This window comes from Tachypleus tridentatus, chromosome 13, assembly GCF_004210375.1.
Source record: "Tachypleus tridentatus isolate NWPU-2018 chromosome 13, ASM421037v1, whole genome shotgun sequence".
Classification (NCBI taxonomy): Eukaryota; Metazoa; Arthropoda; class Merostomata; order Xiphosura; family Limulidae; genus Tachypleus; species Tachypleus tridentatus.
Genome location: NC_134837.1, coordinates 67,293,282 through 67,316,720, shown reverse-complemented (window position 1 = coordinate 67,316,720; position 23,439 = coordinate 67,293,282). Strand labels below are relative to the sequence as shown.

At 31.7% G+C, this 23,439-nt stretch overlaps 1 protein-coding gene across 1 annotated transcript in view; it reads left to right on the top strand.

Annotated features, from left to right (window-relative positions):
- The first annotated feature begins 11,207 nt into the window (after positions 1-11,207).
- LOC143238848 (leucine-rich repeat, immunoglobulin-like domain and transmembrane domain-containing protein 2) overlaps positions 11,208-23,439 on the top strand; it is a 69,633-nt gene continuing 57,401 nt past the window's right edge. Inside the window, exon 1 of the mRNA XM_076479424.1 lies at positions 11,208-11,443. The gene's annotated coding sequence lies outside the window, so the exon portion shown is untranslated. The remainder of the gene's footprint in view (positions 11,444-23,439) is intronic.

Here is a 23,439-nt window from a genome sequence, read left to right as displayed (position 1 = left end):
CCATCTGACGCAAGCTTCCTCTAGCCAATCTCCGATATAAAGACAACCACAACACCGATTACTTTACCGACTAATTGACCCGAATCAATATTTGTGTTCAGCTATGGTGTTCCTCACTCGATTAGTTTTAGTTCCAGGATATCTTGTACGTTATCTGTAATCCTCATTATGTTTTATTAACCCTGCTTTCTCTTTCAGCTACTTTCGGGCATCGTCAGGGTATTTTAGTCGGTACCCTGGCCGTAAAAATGGATTTTTCTCTTTCTCCTTACAGCCATTGTTCCAACCCTTTCTAGTCGGCTGCAGCACGTAATATGAACCTACCAGCCACCGTTCCAGCCTTGTATAGACAGCTGCAGCACGTCATATGGACTACCAGCCACTGTTCCAGCCCTGTCTAGCCAGCTGCAGCACGTAATATGGACATACCAGCCACTGTTCTACTCCTGTATAAACAGCTGCAGCACGTAATATGGACCTACCAGCCACTGTTCCAGCCCTTTCTAGCCAGCTGCAACACGTAATATAAACCTACCAGCTACTGTTCCAGCCCTTTCTGGCCAGCTGCAGCACGTAATATGGACCTACCAGCCACTGTTCCAGCCCTGCAGCACGTTATGGACCTAGCCAGCTGCAGCACACGTAATATGGAAACCTACCAGCTACTGTTCCAGCCCTTTCTAGCCAGCTGCAGCACGTAATATGGACCTACCAGCCACTGTTCCTGCCATTTCTAGCCAGCTGCAGCACGTAATATGGACCTACCAGCTACTGTTCCAACCCTGTCTAGCCAGCTGTAGCACGTAATATGGACCCACCAGCCTCTGTTCCATCCCTTTCTAGTCAGCTGCAACACGTAATATAAACCTACCAGCTACTGTTCCAGCCCTTTCTAGCCAGCTGCAGCACGTAATATGGACCACCAGCCACTGTTCCAGCCCTTTCTAGCCAGCTGCAACACGTAATATGGACCTACCAGCCACTGTTCTAATCCTGTATAGACAGCTGAAGCACGTAATAAGGACCTACCAGCCACTGTTCCAGCCCTTTCTAGCCAGCTGCAACACGTAATATGGACCTACCAGCCACTGTTCCTGCCCTTTTCTAGCCAGCTGAAGCACGTAATATGGACCTACCAGCCACTGTTCCAGCCCTTTCTAGTCAGCTGCAACACGTAATATAAACCTACCAGCCACTGTTCCAGCCCTTTCTAGCCAGCTGCAACACGTAATAAAGACCTACCAGCTACTGTTCCAGCCCTTTCTAGCCAGCTGCAGCACGTAATATGGACCTACCGGCCACTGTTCCGGCCCTTTCTGGCCAGCTGCAGCACGTAATATGGACCTACCGGCCACTGTTCCAGCCCTTTCTAGTCAGCTGCAACACGTAATATAAACCTACCAGCCACTGTTCCAGCCCTTTCTAGCCAGCTGCAACACGTAATATGGACCCACCAGCCACTGTTCCGGCCCTTTCTAGCCAGTTGCAACACGTATTAAGGACCTACCAGCTACTGTTCCAGCTCTTTTTAGCCAGCTGTAGCACGTAATATGGACCTACCAGCCACTGGTCCAGTCCTGTCCAGCCAGCTGCAGCACGTAATATGGATTTACCAGCCACTGTTACAGTCCTGTCCAGCCAGCTGCAGCCCCGCCAAGCAATATTTTTTTTCAGCCTTCTTCCACCTCCAAACTGTGACATTAACTCTAATACACTTTTAAATCTCCCTAAAGTTTCATTGGATTTACCTTTCTCCCATGTATGCTCAATACTTGCTTGCCTTCAGTTCGAACTAAAACTTGTTTCCACTTGAAGAGAAACAATCGTTTCTGAGCGCCACTTGTTGTATCGCAAGCCCCTTCGGGACTGGCGAGATTTTGAACCGAAACAACTGCCAAGTGCGACTGTACTGGACTCACTTGAAGTGAAAAACTATTGTAAAGACGGGTGGTATAAGTATTAAAATAAAGTACAGAACAACGTTTGGACCTTCTTAGGTCATCTTCAGGTTAACAACATTTTAATTAAAGTTGTAATGCTCATACAAGCGGTCTTGAGAATACGTCGTTTATATACGTCTCGTTCAACGTTGTTTTGTAATTTGAAAGATATATCCAGTAAAAAAACACTCCTCTATATAAAGTTCTCCTCTCCTACTAGTGACTCATAGCGATGTAAAGATTTGTTTTCGTTGCCATTTACCCGAATGTGTATATTCCTGGATTTACCCCTTTCTTTTCTCACATATTGGTTCACTTTATAGAAAGAAATTAATTAACTCTTTCAGTAATCAACTAATTTATTTATGTCAGTCAAATTAAGTGTATTTAAAACTGTGAAACAAAACCTTGTATGGATTAGAATACATTTACTAATCAGCTGGATAATCACGCTGTCATCGATATTTTCGGCCGTAACCCTTATAATATTTTAAGATTTTCGCCCAGCTTAGAAGATTTAGGTTAGTCTTAAATTCGTATGTTAAGCTAAACAGTGCAAGATAATTCTTATAATAACAATATATAACAAACAAGAGTGGGGTAAGGCCTGGTATGGCTTGGTTGTTAGGGGCGCTCTACACGCAATCTGAGGGTAGTTGGTTCGAATCCCTGGGGCATTATAATGTAACAGCAAATCCAACTATTCATTGGTAAAAGATAATCCCAAAGTTGGCGGTGGGTAGTAATAACTAATTGCTTTCCCTTTAGTCTTACACTACTAACTTACGGACGGCTAGCGCAGGCAGTCCTCCTGTAGCTTTGTGCGAAATTCGAAAACAACGCGAATTTTATAATTTATTGATTTTCCTCAATAATTTTTATTTTCTCGACTGCTGTTCTAGACAAGCCAGTATAATCCTCACGAACCTTTGGATATGTTAACATTCTCGTTTCAATGTATTTGTGTTAGATATACCAGCTATTAGCCCGCAGAGGTATAGCAAGTGAGTGAGTGTAAGTAACATATTTAGAATCTCAGTTCCATTTAGATTTGTTGATGCAGGTATTTCACAGGAGTTTAAGACGGGAATCGAAGATTTCTCGAATAAAAGACAGGTTTAATTATTTTAGTACTTTTTCACATGGAAGGGTGATTGTGAAACGACCAGCTTGTTTCCATGAGATAACGTTGTCAAGACGACACAATACCTTTAACTTTATTCAAGCTCAAGTTGCCTTCGGGTTCCGTTTTATTATTCAAAAATGTTAGTTTTATGCTAATCAGATATATCAAAATATTATTGTAGCTTATGGAACATTAATCTAGACGTTTTCAGAAATTATTGTTGCTTCGCTGAGAGGAAGTTTCACATGATGTGATGGATGTGGCTTTAATCTTTTTCCTATATCTATAAAATGAACCTGAATTGAAGAAAGATAATGTGAATTTAAAAGAAAGTCCGGATAACTTAGTTAGTTAACACGTTTGGTTGTTAGAAAATATTCACCATTTTGTGTTGTGAATAAAACAGACATACAAAATTATAACTTCCGCTTATTAATAAAGTTAAGTCTAGCTATGAACGTTGACAATGTAACCGTGAATCATAAAACTTTTCATTACCTTTTAATTGGGGTTGGCATGGCCAGGTGGATTAAGGCGTTCGATTCGTAATCTGAGGATCGCGGGTTCGGATCCCGGTCGCAATAAACATGCTCGCCCTTTAGCGGTGAGGGCGTTATATTGTGACGGTCAATCCCACTATACCTTGGTAAACGAGTAGCCCAAGAGTTGGCGGTGGGTGGTGATGACTAGCTACTTTCCCTTTAGTCTCACACTGCTAAATTAGGGACGGCTAGCGCAGATAGCTCTCGTGTAGCTTTGCGCGAAATAAAAACAACACGAAAAAACAAACCAAACCATTAAATGGAATAGAAGTTCTATTATTACATTTTACAAAAAAAACCCTCAAGAACAGAAAACATCACAATAGTATAGATACAAATCTACCACTGTTTATTAAAATGAAATAAAATTCTCATTTTAAAAAGTGAGAAATTAAAACAAATCTATAACCATAGATTTGAGAGAACGTCATAAATTTAACAATAGCTATTGTAATTCTAAAGGTTATTTTTCAACTTTCTAAGAGTTATCAAGGGTCATAAATCAAGTAAAAAGCGATACCTTCAGTGAGTAATTACCTGAAACGTAAATTTACTAAAGAACAAGGCCTTAATTTAATAATGATAAAATACACGTACTACTGCTCTCCCGTCACGTATAATGATGAACTGATTTTATGGTAAAAAACAGTAAATTATACTATATGAAATTCTAACATAGCATTTTAAAGGCTGTGTGCTTTATCATGGAATATTTGAATGTCTGTGAAACAGTGACACAAAAGAAGAACGCTGGTAGGAAACATTAACAGAGACACACCATTAATAATAATGATACCGTGCAAGTTACGATTTACTTTTCTGAGGAAACGCACAACTAAAATATTTTCTGGTAGATTGAGAGACATTCAGAAGTGGGTTGATAAATATTAAATATTAAGTTACAAGTCGTAGAGAAGTGGGCTAACAAAATATTTTCTGGTATGAGACTTTCTCCCAGGTGTTCAGTAGCACCTCTAACAACTGATCTGGTGTGAGAGTTTCTCCTAAGAGTACAGTAGCTCCTGTAACAGCTGATCTCCTATGACATTTTCTCCTAGGTGTTCAGTATCTCTTGTAACAACTGATCTGGTATGAGACTTTCTCCCACGATTTCAGTAGCTGCTGTAACCGCTAATCTGTATGATACTTTCTCCCAAGTGTTAAGTAGCTCCTGTTACCACCAATCTGTAAGAGACTTCTCACAAGTATCCAGTAGCTCCTCTAACAACTTGTCTGATATGACACTTTCTTCTATGTGTTCACAAGCTCTTGCAACAACTAATCTGATATGAGACGTTCTCCTAGGTGTTCAGTAGCTCCGTTAGCAACTGATCAGATATGAGATTTTCTCCTCGGTGTTCAGTAGCTCCTGTAATAACTGATCTGGTATGACACTTTCTCCTAAGTGTTCAGTAGCTCTTGTAACAAATGATCTGATACGAGACTTTCTTCTATTTGTTCAGTAGCTCCTGTAACAACTGATCTAATATGAGACTTTCTACTAGGTGTTCAGTAGCTACTGTAACAACTTGTCTGGTATGAGACTTTCTTTCAGGTGTTCAGTAGCTCCTGTAGCAACTGACCTGATATGAGACTTTCTCCAAGATGTTCAGTAGCTCCTGTAACAACTGATGTGATATGAGATTTTCTCCCGGGTGTTCAGTAGCTCCTGTAACAACTGATCTGGTATGACACTTTCTCCTAGATGTTAAATAGCTCCTGTTAGAACTGATCTGATATGAGATTTTCTCCTAGGTATTTTATAGCTCCTGCAACAACTTATACGATATGATACTTTCCCGCAAATGTTCAGTAGCTTTTTTAACAACAGATCTTGAATGACACTTTCTCCTAGGTGTTCAGTAGCTCCTGTGACAACTGTTCCGTGTGTTGCTTATTTCGACACTCTTACCATAACATTTTAGTATTCCTACATTGTAGGTTGTAATTATATTTCTAATATTTTGATACTGATATTGATAAAATTGCTTTCTTTTTATCTTATTTTCTAAGGAGTTGTGTAACTGATGTACAGCTAACTGATCAACACTAATAACAGCACGTGTTGACTTTGTAGCCTTTGCAGTATAACAGTTATGTTCATTTAGTAGCAAACAGAATGTTTGAACTTCTTATAAAAGGCCAAAATTCATAGTGGCCCTTAGACAAAAGGGAAATATAAGGTGATTTTTCGTCCAGATGTTTGTTATTTGTGTCTTTTTAAATCACAGTCGACAATACTTGGTTAACCATTGGACAACACTTCATTCAGAAGAGTTTTTTAGGTTTGGTTATCTACTGTTTTACCATGAGATTTAGAATAAAGAACATTTAACGTGGAATATGAGGAATGAAGCTTAACCACATACGTTTTAAACAAACATGAAAGCCAAACCCAGACGGAATGTTTACCATATAAAATGTGACCTTCGTTATTCCTGAAATAACGTTCCGAAACACTGATGTTTTCTGGTAGTGCACAAACTGTTCTGCAGTTTAGTGGAAAAATGATTTTATTAATCAACAGACAAGTCATTAAATGAGAACGTAGTGGCACAGAGGGCGTATAATTTATTCCGTTTAAGCATTACGTAAATGTGTTTAAACAGTTTAAGAGTTCAGATTTATCTTGAGAAACATAAAAAAACAGTATTTATAAATCACGGGGTTAGAGCAGCAATCATTTAGCCAGATAAATATACAAAACAATATATGTATTTACACGTTTTAAAAACTGAGACGTAACCTGGAAATAAACATAGCGAAATATGTGTTGTTAAAGGATTAAATAATTGACAACAAACAATACGCACATTAGATTCAACAATTGAAAGTTACCATAAAAGCATGTACAAGAGTATGCACACTCAAACTGTATAACAACTGGAATAAAACATGGTAAACATATACATGATATATAAGTTAAGAACGGTTTGTTTTGAACTTCGCGCAAACCTACTCGAGAGCTATCTGCGCTAGCCGTCCATAATTTAGTGTAAGACTAGAGGGGAGGCAGCTAGTCAACACCACCCACCGCCATATCTTGAGCTACTCTTTTACCGACGAATAGTAGGATTGACCGTAATAATATAATGCTCCACGGTTGAAAGGGCGAGCATGTTTCGTATGATGGGATTTGAACCCACGACCCTCAGATTACATTCCGGCTCTATTAATTATGAAGTAAAACGTTGGTTTAGTTTAATATTTCTTTATTGTGTTATGTATACATTTTTATTGTAAAAAGGAAGAGACGGAACATCTAAGCTCAATGATACTGATGTTAAGTATCTTTGTTTATGTAGCATTCAGGACAGAAAGAAGACTGACACTAATTTCAAGCATGAGATAAACAACCATGTACCAAATGAGAGAAAAATGTCCAGATCTATAGTATCAAGAAACCTCAATGAGAATGGAATATTTGGCTGTGTACCAGTTACGAAACCTATATTTCGATCTCCATATATTATCAAGAGACTGGCATGTACTAAAACATATAAAAATTGGACTGTTGGTTATTGGAAAACGGTGTTATGGACTGTCTAGTCCAAGTTTGAAATATCAGGTTTAAAGCGCAGGTTGTACATCTGGTGAAAAAAAAAGGTGAAAGATACCTCAATGCATTAAACCCACCATGAAATATTAGGGAGATAGTGTGATGGTTTGGGGTGTTTTTTCTGTTATGATAACCGGAGATATTTGCAAAATGGATGGAGCAATGGACCAATGTAAGTATCATCAAATACTAAGCTTCTTGGTACAACCAGTGGTTTGTCTATAATTAGTAAAAAATTTTAGTACTAAGAAGATAATGACTTCAAACACACATCCAACTTGTACAAAAATTACTTAGTTGAGAAAGAAGCCGCGAAAATCACTCAAATGATGTAATGGTCCCCAAAAAGCCCCGATATAAACCCAATTATAAATCTGAGATTTGATAGATATAAAATGAGACAAATCTAAAGTTACTTCCAAAGAAACTTTATGAAAACGTATTATAGTAAACTAGCAAAGGATACTTTGATTAGATACGTTGAAACAATGCCTGAAATACTGTCTGTATTTATTAAAACAAAAGAAAACACACAAAATATTAACCGTTTGCTGAACTCAAGCATTTCCACTGTTTGTTTGTTTGTTTTTGAATTTCGCGCAAAGCTACACGAAGGCTTTGTGCGCTAGCCATCCCTAATTTAGTAGTGTAAGACGACAGGGAAGGCAGCCAGTCATCACAATCCACCGTCAACTCTTGGGCTACTCTTTTACCAACGAATAGAGGGATTGACCGTTATATTATAACGCTCTACGGCTGAAAGGGCGATCATGTTTGGTGTGACGGAGAATCGAACTCACGACCCTCAGATTACGAGTCGAGTGCCTTAATCACAGCATGCCGGGCCATAAGTTAAGAAACACAAAGAACAAATTGCACACTAAGACATCTCAACACATGACAATTAACCTGAGAAACATAGAACGTTTAATAATGTTACATGCTTGAATAATTGAAAATTTAGCTAATAAATTTATATTACAAACATACTATGGAAGTTATGATCTGAATGATACATGGGAAGGACTGAGTATAAATAAAAGTTGTTACACAAAACTTATTGCAGAAATAAATCTTCACTGAGAGGAAAGATTTTATCATGTTTGGACATTCCTTGCAAGGTTGATGTGTAAAAACTACAACTCTCAGAAGTATAACTTGTATGAAGCTTTCACTGTGTTTAGATTACATTATTTAGAAGGATAACTGATGGAAATCCTTTACTGTCTATAGTGTATATTCCTTAAAAGGATAACTGTTATATTATTCGTTTTGAGATGACCTTGTTCATGTTATGTTCTCGCTACCTTAATAGATATCATTATGCATAATAAAAGCCACTCTCTGTTCGTAACGCTTAACTCTCTGTTGGTAACTTTTTTATCGACTCGGTAGTTTGTCTACAACGGAAGTCTCGAGTTGAAATCCCAGTCGAATGGGGATTTTTATAACTTTTTAAGTTATTAAATAATCTTCCTTAGGGAAAAAATCAACAATATTTGGAAAAACTACAGTAACAGGGTAGTTTATATTAAAAAATTTAAATGTCTTGTCAGCAGATCCTTTAAAAAAAGTTTATGTGGTTACGTGATAGATTCACGTTCAAATCCCACTCGAATTATGATTTTTATATTCAGTTTAGTTTATTAGGCTATTTATTTTTTCTACGTATTTATTACATTTACGATGGTTAGTTGAATATTCGGGAAAATACGAATATTATTATAGGTTAAATTAGGGATAACACGATATTATACAACGGTGCCTGTAGGTGTTAAAACAACTTAAATATTGTTCCAACCAAATTGATGGTGCAATAATATATTATTATAATATTCTTTATCTTTATTAAAATATTGTTAAAGATTTAATTACAAAACTAATATGCATTTCTTACGAGTTGTTATATTTTCATGCAAATGCCCATCACGATAAAATTGATCACATTTGCCAATAGGAACCAGTTTTTCGCATTTTTCATTCTGTGAAGCTTTATAAAGAAAAACACGCGTTACAAGTAAAAATTCGAGTTATGGACAATTCAGAAGAAATAACAAAATATACTCACAAAAGAATATATTATATTTTCGTGCAATACCAGAAAACGTATAAATATTCATTATATATATATCCATATTGTACTGTCCCCCACTAGTACAGGGGTAAGTGTACGGATTTCCAACCCTAAAATCAGGGGTTCAATTCCCCTCGATGTGGCTTTGCTCTAAGAAAACACACCCATGTCGTACTACAGCATAATTAACTGTTAGAAAAGATACTTATAAAATAGATGTTTAGAGCTCACTCTTAGAAGAATAATTATTAGGTATTTAACTAGTACAAGGTATTCAGTTATGGTGTTAATTAGATAAGTTAATACTGCTTCATCACGTCTATTGGTCTATTATTGTTTATTCATTTCACTAATGACGTCATGTTGACATAACTTCCTTTATACGTTTAATAAATATGTTAGCCTCTTTATTAATGATAATGTTTTAACAAAGTAATTAGCAATTTAATTTGTGCTATTCATTAATTATTTTGTACAGACACATAAATAACAATAAAACACATCTGTCTACCGCCTACAAAGCTTTAAACACCTATCGGTCAGCAGGAGAAACGCTGCTTGTTGAAATTATCAGAAAAACTAATATTTAACTTAAATGGGTATTAAATCAATATGGACGCTATCATGTGACACATTTTTCTTGTATAAAATGCTTTAAACACAAATTACGTACGACTTCGGCTCGAAGACGGCGTCAGTACAGAAGCTGAAACGTCACACTCTGAACATTACTTAAATACCAGCCCTAACTAGAACATAAACAGTGAACTCACGAGTACCAAGTCTCAAGTAGTGCTCTAAACAGTCCCAATTAATACTTTAAAAATAAGTTCCAAATAGTAAGTTAAATATTATACACTTTCGGATGGGACTTAATCTTCTGGCAGCGTTTCCGATCATTCTTTTTAGCTTTTAATTTTTTCCGATTTCGATAAAAGTAAACTCTTCATCAATTGACGAGTCAGTCAAGGTACAATAAAACACTATAGTGACTTTAAGACTGAGCTAGTTTCTCCGGTGTCCGTGTTTGTTAAGGTTTACAGGTTAGAGATATTCAGTTTAAAGTATTTTAGACTAATCTTAAACTACACTCGTCATCTGTCAGGTCTAAAACGTTTGAAGACACCATCAGAGAAAATAATTCTCATTAAGTGCAACAAAACCACTTTAGGGTGCTTTGAGCGAAAAAAAATGTCTGTCTTCATGAAAGATGAATATCTCTTAGTGTTGTCCTCAAGAGGCTTATAGTGAGAACATTAAGCAGACTACTCCAGAATATTGGAATCTCGAGATTTAGTTAGAAGCAGACCAAAGGAACAAGTGGGTGTGTAACACATCCTGCGTTTTTGTCACGCTGTTTCTTTTCACTGATATTCAAAGTAGAATTTGCTTTCATAAAATTACCACACCATTCTGATGAAACGTGATAGCCATGTAAATATTATTGTATGGAGGAAACGCTCCTGATATATAGCTTGACCCTCAGTTATCCCCACGTGCGATGTTATGTTGAAGTTCTCCGATATCGAGATACACGTAATCAATTATTAACCTTCAGACACGCGGATTTTCTGCGCCATCCCCGCAACCCGAATACGCCGTTTCTGTATAATATGTCATTAGCTTGTTCTCACTGTACTAGTTAATATATTGTACTTATCTACAGTAACTTTTAAAACTCTATTTTGAAATTTATACTTTCTAATCTAATTAATATGCTTTTATAGTCATATAGTTTCGCACCTCTCCTCCGCGTTTCTTTAGGTGAAAGACGCCCTAACTTTTCGTACCCTGATCGTCACATCACAATTACGACTGTCGGTCATTCATATCTCCCTTTTTGGTGAAGAAAGATGACTCGATAGATTTGTTTGTTTCAATGAAGTTAACCACAAACCTACACAGTAGGTTACTTGTGCTCTTCCCACCTAAGGTATCGAAATCTAGTTCATGGTGTCGTAAGTCCGCAAACATTGGGCTGTGCCACCGAAGGCCACACCGACTGATGAGGTCTCACTCGCTCATACTGTAGTTTAGTCATTGGGAAGAGAGAGACGTCGGTAGATATGATTCCATGTAGCTAAAGTTTAAGATTCGAAGTATGTCCGTTGGATCCTTGGATTTGATGGATTTCTTGAGATGTTGTAGGACTGATCGTATATATCCAGTGAATGTGAAAAAGGATATAATGAATACTTTAGGGTAAGTAAGTCGATAATAAAGCTGTAAAAGTTAAGAGACTGATTTATCTATAAGTTCCATCATCTACTTCATATAATGAACCTAATTTATCTGAAATGTAAAACACATTAGCCAGGTTATGAATTTAATTTATCTAAATTATGAATCATCTTTGACTAATTATGAACCTAATTTAGCTACAGTTTCCAAAATCTAGGTCAAACTATGAACCTAATTAATTTAAAATATGAAACATTTTAGCTAAGCTATGAATCTAATAAATCTACAAGATGAAACGTCTATCACAAACTATAAACCTAATGAATGTTAAAGATCGAACATCTAATTCAAACTATAAACTTAATCGATCTCAAAGATGAAACATCTAGGACAAACTATGAACCTAATTAATCTAAAAGATGAAACATCTAGGTCAAACTATGAACCTAATTAATCTAAAAGATGAATCATCTAGGACAAACTATGAATCTAATTAATCTAAAAAGTGAAACATTTTGGCAAACTATCTAATTTATCTAACACGTGAAATATCTTTGCCAAATAATGAACCTAATTTCTTTAAATTTTCCAACATCTTGGCCAAATTATAGCATAATTTATCTAAAATGTGTAACATTTAGGTCAAATTATGAACCTAATTTATCTAAAATGTGCAACATCTTTACCATATTATGAGCCTAATTTATCTTAAAGATGAATTTTTTTCCATACTATGAACCAAATTTATCTATCACATTCAACATATTAGCCAAACTGTGAACTTAATTTATTTAAATGTGCAAATCCTGATCAAATAATGAACCTGATACATAACTAATTTATCTAAAATGCGAAAAATCTAGGCCAAATTATAAACCTCATAAGTCACAAATCTTGGCTATATTATGAACTTAATTTATCTAATATTTGCAATATTTTGACCATATTATTAACTTAATTTCTCTAATATGTGCAATATCTTGGCCAAATTATTAACTTTATTTACCTAAAATGTGGAACATATGAGCCAAATTATGAACCTAATTTACCTAAAATGTGCAACATCTTGGCTTTTTCTAGAAAGTTGAAAAAAGGGTTATCTTACTGTTACTAACCGTGCAAAAGTTTCCGGTAAAAGCTCTGTATAAACTCTTTGTTTGTCGATATGGTTTGTCGCTCAGTAACAGAATTCTTTAGGATTGTAGTGTTAGAAATATCAGATATTTTAGGATGAATTAATTACATCTCTTTACCATAAGACAACTGATGTGATGTGTTAGTTCCAGCTTTTGTAATTACTTTTCTAAAAACTTGTGGTAGTTCACTAAGAAATGATGTAATTTGGAAATTTGCATTAGATCATTAAGACAAACGAATGTGTTTTGCATCAAGCTTGCATATCTTGAAAACACAGTCGTTTCTACACAGTCAAAAATCAATGGTTATATATTTGTTATGCCTTTTAATCACATATAACGTAAGCTAAGAACAGTTGCATATAATTCCTCAATTCTTCATTCTTTATGAAGGATATCACAAATAAATTATAGATTAGCCACTTTTACAGCAAGATAGAAGATCACCAGGACTGAAACAATGATGTACTGTAATTCTACAGTAACCTGGATATTTATCATTGCTATATTTTAATTCAGTAAACGGTAATTACTAACATTTCAATCTAATGTAAAGATTGATATGTCAAAGGTGTACTGATATGTACAGCTTAATGAGTGGCTATAACTAATGGGTACTTTAATAGTGGTTGTAACTAATGTGATCTAATACGTGGTTTAAATTTCGCTCAAGCTACACGAGGATAATCTGCGGTAGCCGTCCCTAATTTAGCAGTGTAAAACAAGAGGGAAGACTAGTCTAGTCTAGTTATCACCACCCACTGCCAACTCTTAAGCTACTTCTTTACCAGCGAATAGTGGGATTGATTGTCACGTTATAACCCCTCCCAGGGTTGAAAGGGGTAGCAGGTTTGAGATGACGTGGATTTGAACCCGCGACCCTCGGCTTATGAGTGGAGTGCCTTAACAACGTGGCCATGCCGTGCCGCTGCGATGTGGAGTTTGATATTGGTTATAATGAATATGTTCCGATATGTTTACTAATGTGTACTGACATGTATAGTTTAATAGTGGTTGTATCTAACGCGTAACGACATGTGGAATTTAATGTTGAATATATATGTAATACGAGTTTTTATGTACATTGTAAGTGTGAATTATACTTGATGCATTGGGTATACTTGTTATGTTTAACTATATCTGTGGTTTTAAGTGTTACTCAAGTCTTAACGTGAGCTCCAGTTCGACTCTAAATTTAACACTGTTTTTTATATTTTTATTTTATTTTAAGTCTTTGTGAAGCTCGCGTTATAACTCTGTAGATTTGGATCGTTCGGATATGAACCATTTGTGAAAATATCGGAAGTAAGGATCTGTTTTCATTATTTTATTGAAATGCTTTAACTCGAGTATACACAAGTTTTATTGGCAGTTTTATCACAAAACGTATTGACATTTTTTCTTCGTATTTGTTTCGATGAAAGTATTCCAGGAGACGCTCACGTTTATTACAAACATCTGTGATTGAAGTTATATTGCTTCGAGCACACAAGACTTGTATTCTCTCTTTCCGAAAAGACTTGTTACACAACCGATTTTATTTGAAACTCGTCTGATAATAAACAAGGACAAATAACTGGCATGGACTTCACAACATTTACCCACCTACGTAACTGTTTTTCATGAAAGTTCAAAAGCATAAAAGTTACATGTATAATTGTTTTTAACATTTTCCCTTTTTTTTTTTTCGTCCTTCGTGAAGAAATCTACACTTCCAAATCAATTTTGAATATAACTGGTTGTTTTAGAAACTTCTGTAGAAGAAAGAAGTCGTTGAATACGAAAGTGGTTTAGTTGTCACTTTTGTTACTGTAATAGATTCATTAAAAACCTTACAATATTTTCTCGATCGTTACTGTAATTTGTTCATTATAATTTTTACAATATTTGCTCACTTAGCAACTCGTTTCAGCATTGCCTTATTTCTGAAGAAGGTCTTTCGTTATGAGAAAACTTGGTCCTCAGTGGTTTAAAACTATAACTAAACAATCCATTTATAAAGTATAAGGCAAAAAAAATCATTTATTAGGTATATCGCAAGTAAAAGCTTGATGCTACCAAACCAACAAAATACATACAAAAATATTTCTTTAACAGTGACTTGACAAGAAATGTATTCGTTAATAGAAAGTGCTAAATAAACTATTACTTTAATAGAGATATCTTAAATAAAATACTACTTCAATAGGAACATGGTAAAGAAAATATTACTTTAGTAGCAACGTGTTAAATAAAATATTACTTAAATAAGAGAAGGTTAAATAAAATACTCCTTTAATTAGGACGTGATAAATAAAAATATTAGTTAATACGGACATGTTAAATAAAAAAATACTTCACGAACATGCTAAATAAAACATTATATAACAGAGACGTGTTAAATAATATATTACATCAATAGAGGCATGATAAATAAAATATCATTTGAACAGAGAATGTTAGGTCAAATAAAACACTTACTTTAATTAAGAACATGTCAAATAAGATAATATTTCAACAGATATATATCTTATAAAATATTACTTCAATAGAGACATTTTAAATAAAATAGTACTTCAATGGACATGTTAAATCAAATATTATTTCAATAGAGACATGTTAAATAAAATGTTACTTTAATTGTTGTTTTGAGTTAAGCACAAAGCTACACAATGGGTTATTTGTGCTCTACCCACCTCGAATATCGAAGGGCGGTTTTTAGGGTCGTAAGTCCGCAGACATACCACTGAGCCACTGGGGGTGTTACTGTAATAGGAACATGATAAATAAAATATTTCTTCAATAGAAACGTTAAATAAAATATCACTTCAATAGGAAAATGTTAAATAAAATATTATATCAACAGGATCATGTTAAAAAAATAGTATTTCAATAGAAACACATTAAATAAAATATTACTTTAATAGGAACAGGTCAAATAAAACACTTACTTTAATTAAGAACATGTCAAATAAGATAATATTTCAACAGATATATATCTTATAAAATATTACTTCAATAGAGACATTTTAACTAAAATAGTACTTCAATAGACATGTTAAATCAAATATTATTTCAATAGAGACATGTTAAATAAAAAGTTACTTTAATTGTTGTTTTGCGTTAAGCACAAAGCTACACAATGGGTTATTTGTGCTCCACCCACCTCGAATATCGAAGGCCGGTTTTTAGGGTCGTAAGTCCGCAGACATGCCGCTGAGTCACTGGGGGTGTTACTTTAATAGCAACATGATAAATAAAATATTTCTTCAATAAAAACGTTAAATAAAATATCACTTCAATAGGAACATGTTAAATAAAATATTATATCAACAGGATCATATTAAAAAAATAGTATTTCAATAGAAACACATTAAATAAAATATTACTTCAATAGAGACATGTTAAATAAAATAGTATTTCAATAGAAACAAGTTCAATCAAATATCACTTCAATAAAGACAGGCAAAATAAAATATTACTTCAATAGAAACATGTTAAATAAAATATTACTTCAATAGAGTCATGTTAATATAATATTATTTCAATAGAGATATGTAAAATAAAATATTACTTTAATAGATAAATGTTAAATAATACATTACTTTAATAGGGCCATATTATATAAAATATTACTTAAATAAAGATATGTTAAGTGAAATATGAATTTAAGAATAATGTGTTCAACAAAATATTACTCAATAGATACATTTTAAATAAAACATTATTTCTATACAGACATGTTAAATAAAATATTATTTTAATAGCAACATGTGAAACAAAATATTACCCCTTACAGAGATATGTTAAATAAAATACTATATTAGTAGGTACATGTTAAGTGCAAGAATTCTTCATTTCATTAGATATAATATGTGAAATATTATAGAGATATAATATAAAAGAGATATTTTAAATAAAATATTATATCAATTGAGACATGTTAAATAAAATATTACTTCAATATATAAATGCTAAATAATATATTACTTTAATATTAACGTGTTAAATAAAATATTACTTTAATAGAAATCTGTTAATTAAAATATTACTTCAATAGCGACATCTTAAATAAAATATTACTTAAATGGAGATATGTTAAATAAAATATTACTTTAATAGAGATATGTTAAACAAAATATTACTACAATAGCAACATGTTAAATAAATTATTACATTAATAGAGACATATGAAATGAGATATTACTTCAAAAATGTTTTAAATAAAATAATAATTTTATTGGAACGTGTTAAACAAAATATTACTTATTAAAGACATGTTAAATAAAATAGTACTACAAATGGAACATGTTAAAATATTAATTCAATAGGGGCATATAAAATAAAATATTACTTCAATAGAGATATGTTAAATAAATTATTAATTGAATAGAAGACAAGTTAAATATAGTTATATAGTTATATATACAAGTTATATAGAGACAAGTTAAATATAATATTATTTCAAAAGAGACACGTAAAATAAAATATTAGTTGAACAGATAAATGTCAAATGATACATTACTTTCACAGTCAAATGTTAACTAAATCCTACATTAATAGAGATATCTTAGGGAAATAATAATTTAACAGTAATATGACAAATAATATATTACCTCATTAGAGAAGTGTTAATTAAAATATTATGTCAATAGAGACATGTTAAATAAAATATTATTCAAATAGAGATATGTTAAATAAAATGTTACTTCAATAGAGACATGTTAAAATATTACTCAATAGAAACATTTAAAAATATTTCAACAGAGACATATTAAATAAAATATTATTTCAACAGCTACATGTTAAATAAAATTTTACTTGAATAGAGATTATTGAAAAAATATTACTTTAATAGAAACATGTTAAATTAAATATTTCTTCTATAGAGACATGTTAAATAAAATATTACTTCAATAGAGACATGCTAAATAAAATATTATTAAAATAGAGACATGTTAAATAAAATATTACTTCAATAGAGACATGTTAAATAAAATATAACCCTAACAGGAACGTATTAAATCAAATATTACTTTAATATGGACGTGTTAAATCAAATATTACTTTAATAGGGTCTAATTAAATGAAATATTACTTTAATATGAATAAGATAAATAAAATATTAGTTTATTAAGAACATAATAAATAAAATATTATTTCAATGGGGAGATGTTAAATAAATTATTACTTCATTAATAGCATGTTAAATAAAGTATTATTTTAAATGGCAATGTTAAATAAAATATTACATCAATAGAGACATGTTACATAAAATATTACTTCAAAACAGAGATGTTATTATTTCAATAGAGAAATGTTATGTAATATTTTATTTAATACGAACATGTTAAATAAAATATTACTTTAATAGAGACATGTTAAATAAAATATTACTTTAATAGAGACATATTAAATAAAATATTATTTCAATAGGGTCGTGCTAATTAAACATTACATTAATAGAAACACATTAAAAATAATATTACTTTAATAGTAACATCTTAAATTAAAAATTACTTCAATAGAGATACGTTCAATAGAAGCATGTTAAATAATATATTACTTTAACAGAATATGTTACATAAAATATTACTTGAATAGAGACATGTTGAATAAAATATTACTTGAATAGAGACATGTTGAATAAAATATTACTTTAATAGAGGTATGTTAAATAAAAGATTACTTCAATACAGACATGCTTAATAAAATAATTCTTTAATAGAGACATGTTAAATAAAATATTACTCAGTAAATACATGTTAAATAAAATATTATTTCTACAGGAACATGTGAATTAAAATATTACCCTAATATGACATGTTAAATAAAATATTATTTCAATAGGAATATGTGAATTAAAATATTACCCTAATATGAACATGTTAAATAAAATATTACCCTAGTAGAAATGTGTTAAATAGAATATTACTTTTATAGAGACATGTTAAACACAATATTATACCAATACAGACATGTTAAATACAATATTACTTCAATAGAGATATGTGAAGTAAAATATTATTTCAATAGAGATATGTTAAATAATATATTACTTCAATAGGAGAATATTAAGTAAAATATTACTTCAATAAAGACATGTTAAATAAAATATTACTTTAATAGGAACATGTTAAATAAAACATTACCTCAATAGAGACATGTTAAATAAATTATTATGTCAAAAGAGACATGTTAAATAGTGTATTACTTTAATAGTAACATCTTTAATAAAATATTACTTTAATAGGAACATGTTAAATAAAAGATTATTTCAATAATGGCATGTTAAGTAAAATATTATTTCAATAGAAACATGTTAAATTAAATATTATTTCAATAAGAACATGTTAAATAATATATTACTTCAATAGGAAAAATGTTATATAAAATATAAGTTCAACAGAGACATCTTAAATAATATATAACTTTAAAGGGAACATATTAAATATCAAATTACTTTCATAGACATGTTAAACAAATGTTATTTCAATAGAATCGTATCAAATAAAAGATTACTTAAATAAAGACATTATAAATAAATTGTTATTTCTATAGAGGCATATTAAATAAGATATTAATCATTAAAAACATGTTAAAAATACTACTCAATAGATAATTTTAAATACAATAATATTTCAATAGAGACATGTTAAATAAAACATTACCTCAATAGAGACATGTTAAATAAATTATTATGTCAAAAGAGACATGTTAAATAGTGTATTACTTTAATAGTAACATCTTTAATAAAATATTACTTTAATAGGAACATGTTAAATAAAAGATTATTTCAATAATGGCATGTTAAGTAAAATATTATTTCAATAGAAACATGTTAAATTAAATATTATTTCAATAAGAACATGTTAAATAATATATTACTTCAATAGGAAAAATGTTATATAAAATATAAGTTCAACAGAGACATCTTAAATAATATATAACTTTAAAAGGAACATATTAAATATCAAATTACTTTCATAGACATGTTAAACAAATGTTATTTCAATAGAATCGTATCAAATAAAAGATTACTTAAATAAAGACATTATAAATAAACTGTTATTTCTATAGAGGCATATTAAATAAGATATTAATCATTAAAAACATGTTAAAAATACTACTCAATAGATAATTTTAAATACAATAATATTTCAATAGAGACATATTAATTAAAATAATACTTCTATAAACACATATTAAATAAAATATTACTTAAATAGTGACTTGTTAAATAATATATTCCTTTAATAGAGACATGTTAAAATTATTACTCAATAGAGACGTTTAAAATATATTTTATTTCAATAGAGACATTAAACAAAATATTATTTCAATAGCGACATCTTAAATAAAATTTTACTTAAATAGAGATATGTCAAAAAATATTATTTTAAAAGAAACATGTTAAATAAAATATTACTTCAGCAGAAACATGTAAAATAAAATATTACTTCAACAGAGACATGTTAAGTAAAACATGATGTCAATAGAAACATGTTAAATAAAATATTACTTCTATTAGACATGTTAAATAAAATATTACTTCTATTAGACATGTTAAATAGTATGTTACTTGAACAGAAATATGTTACATAAAATATTATTTTATTAGAAAGATGATGAATAAAATATTACATTAATAGGAATATGTTAAATAAAAGATTACTTCAATAGAGACATGCTAAATAAAATTATACTTCAATAGAGACATGTTAAATAAAATAATATTTCAACAGACACGTGTTAAGTAAAATATTAGTTCAACAGAGATATTTTGATTAAAAATATTAATTTACTAGAAATATGTTAAATAAAATATTTCAATAGAGACATGTTAAATAAAGTATTACTTCAATAAAGACATGATAAATAAAATATTACTTTTATAGAAATATGTTAAATAAAATATTATATCAACAGGAACATGTTAAATAAAATATTACTTGAGTAGAGACATATTAAGTAAAATATTACCTCTGTAGAGGTATATTAAAAATATTACTCAATAGATAAATTTTAAATAAAATATCATTTCAATAGAGACATATTATATAAAATATTACTTCAAAAGAGACATGTTAAATAAAATATTATTTAAATAGAGAGATGTTAAATAAATTATTACTTCAATAGCGTCATGTTAAAGAAAATACTACTTTAATAGGAACAGGTTAAATAAAATATCATTTGAATAGAGACATGTTGAAAAATATTACTTTTATAGAAACATGTTAAATATATTAATATGTTAATATATTACTTCTATTGAGACATCTTAAATAAAATATTATTTCAATGGAGACATGTTAAATAAATTATTACTCATTAGAGAAATGTTAAGTAATATGTTTCTTCAGTCAGAACACGATAAATAAAATATTACTTCAATTGAGATATGTTAAATAAAATATTTATTGAATAGAAAAATGTTAAGTATAATATTATTTCAATAGACACGTGTAAAACAAAATATTACTTTAATAGAAATACACTGCTGGCCAAAATCTTAAGGCCAATTAACATAAAGAACAAATATGCATTTTGCGTTGTTTGACTCAACCACTTATTTGAGTAGAGCTTCGAAAGATGAAAACAAAAATAAAAAACTGTTTTAGTATTTTATGCCCCACGCTAGTACAGCGGTATGTCTCCGGACTTACAACGCTAAAATCAGGGTTCGATTCCCCTTGGTGGGCTCAGCAGATAGCCCATGTAGCTTTGCTACAAGAAAACACTTAAACTTTAGTGTTTGATAGTGAAAATGTTAACACTATGAAGTTAGCCTAAATACTAGCCAGTCAAAAGTTTAAGGCCATACCAAAACGAAGTTCTAAACAGGGTAGGAAATGCCTAACAAGAGGTCTCAGTAATGAGTTGCACGGCCGTCATTGTGAATAACTTCAAACATTCGCTTTGGCATGGTCGATATATGCGTTTGCAGAAGGCTCGCTGGAATGTTACTTCAAGTGGTGAAGACGGCTTCACAAAGATCATTCACTGTATGGAATTGACGTCCATTTCTATAGACTTCCCTTGCCATCCACCCCCAAACACTTTCAATGGCGTTCAGTTCGTGCAAACACGCTGGATGGTCCAAAGGAATCACGTTATTTGCCATGAAAAAGTCCTTTGTCATGCTGAAAAATCCAGTCATTTCTACACAAACGAGGGCCTTAATAAGGATGCTCTCTCCAATATGCCAATGTAGCTAGCTGCTGTTTGACGCCCATGTATAACCTGAAGTTCCATGGAAGGGGAAAGCATCCCATATCATGATGGAACCTCCTCCACTGTGTCGTGTTGAATATGTCTCCGGTGAGATAACCTTATCGTGCCAATAACGTTGGAGCCATCTGGACCAACCAGGTTAAATTTTTTATCATCAGAGAACAAAACCTTCGTCCACTTTTCTACGTCCCATGTTTGGTGCTTCTCAGCAAAGTCCAACTGAGCTGGGCCCGGCATGGCCAAGCGTGTTAAGGCGTGCGACTCGTAATCTGAGGGTCGCGGGTTCGCATCCCGGTCGCGCCAAACATGCTCGCCCTTTCAGCCGTGGGGGCGTTATATGTGACGGTCAATCCCACTATTCGTTGGTAAAAGAGTAGCCCAAGAGTTGGCGGTGGGTGGTGATGACTAGCTGCCTTCCCTCTAGTCTTACACTGCTAAATTAGGGACGGCTAGCACAGATAGCCCTCGAGTAGCTTTGTGCGAAATTCCAAAACAAACAAACAAACTAACTAACTAACCGAGCTGTTTCTTGGTGTGGAAGGAGGCGTGGCCTTTGAAGACGTTTACGGATTTTAAAGCCTTTCTCTCGTAGATGCCGTCTTATTGTTCTTGAGCTGAATTTGAGTCCGTAAGGGCCTTAATCTGGTTCGACGATCGGCTGGTGTTTTGCCGGAAAACCCGTAGAATCCTTTTGTTCAACGCAGGCGAAATTTTCTTGGGCCGATCACTCGAAATTCTCGTTACGTATCCCTCAGGGTCTTTTAAGAACTTTGCAACATCAGTTTTACTACGTTCGACCTTACCAGAGATATCACGTTGAGAGATACCTTACTTTTGCAGCTCGACAATTCTGCCACGTTCAAACTCTGTCAACTTTTTAGCCTTTGCCATGTTTTTACCCAATGTAACACAGGAGATGTGAGTGGGAGATGTTGACAACGATAATGCTTGAACACAAATGACTAAATTTCGTAACGTGTTTACCAATTAACGCTTCGTTTCAGTATGATCTTAAACTTTTGACCAGCTAGTATTTAGGCTAATTTCATAGTGTTCACATTTTTCCTATTAAATGTTAAAAAGTTTTTTTGTTTTGTTTTTTATTTTCCCTTTTCTTATTTTCATCTTTCGAAGCTTTACTCAGATAAGTGGTTGAGTCTAACAACGCAAAATGCATATTTTTTCTTTATGTTCATTGGCTTTACGATTTTGGCCAACAGTGTATGTTAAATGAAATATTAATTTAATAGTAACATGTTAAATAAAATATTACTTCAATAGGAACGTGTTGAATAAAATATTACTTCAATAAGAACATGTTAAATGAAAGATTATTCAATAGAGTCATTTGAAATAAAATATTACTTCAAAAGAAACATGTTATATTAAATATTATTTCAATAGAGACATGTTAAATAAAATATTATTTCAATAAAGACATCTAAAATAAAATATCACTTCAACAGAGACATGTTAAATAAAACATTATTTTAATAGAGACATGTTAAATAAAATATTATTTTAACAGAAACATATTAAGTAAAATATTACTTGAATCGAGACATGTTGAATAAAATATTACTTGAATAGAGACATGTTAAATAAAAGATTACTTCAAAAGAGACATTCTAAATTGTATATTCCTTTAAGAGAAATACATTACAT